Raw genomic sequence first — 830 nt, forward strand, 5'->3', positions numbered from 1 at the left:
CTGCCCTGCCCTCCGCGAGGGCAGGGCAGCATTCTGCGCACCAGCCTGCACCACGCCCGCACCAGCAACGCACCAAACATCAATTTTCTGCCCTGCCCTCCACAAGGGCAGGGCAGCCTCCTGGGAGCTATTATTTTTGGGCCGAAAGTTCAATTAAAACTCCAATTTAATTCATTTCTTCACCAAATCAAAAGCCCATCCAAATCCCAAAATCCAAGAATAGAAAGTGTATAAATAGGAGCTAGTTTGATGTAATTAAAAACCTTTGGCTTAGCTTTTGAATTTTGCACTTTCTTTGAGCTTTGGATTTTATTTTTGCACTTGGGAACTTCTCTTGGTGTCTTCACTGAGATTTCAGAGAATTGGGGAGGAGAATTGATCTCTCTTCTTCCTCGTTCTTGCTTGGGCATTTTTACTTTTCTTGTTTTGAGTTTTGGGTGTGAAGAATTGAGAAAATTCTGTCTCAATCTCCATTCAAAATCTCTTTAATTCCTCTTCTGCATAATTGAGTTCAATTTAAGTTTCTTTACTGCTTCTTCTTCAATTTCTTGTCAATTTCTTTGAGAACTTGGATCTAGGAAGGCAATTGAGATCTAGGCTCTGCTACCTAGTCTCTGGAGTCCTGAGATCCCAATTTACTTTTGGTTCTTCTGTGAACCCTGCTGCAATTTACTTTCAATTTCTGTTTGAATTCTCATTGCTTCCAATTCAATTTCTGCTCTATTAATTGTGGTGATTCAATTTATCTTTTTGTTTAGATTCTGCAAATCCCAGTCCTCAAATCCCTTTTATATTCAAGCAATTTATATTTCTTGCCATTTAAGTTTCTG

The sequence above is a fragment of the Arachis duranensis genome, chromosome 1, assembly GCF_000817695.3.
Source record: "Arachis duranensis cultivar V14167 chromosome 1, aradu.V14167.gnm2.J7QH, whole genome shotgun sequence".
Taxonomy (NCBI): Eukaryota; Viridiplantae; Streptophyta; class Magnoliopsida; order Fabales; family Fabaceae; genus Arachis; species Arachis duranensis.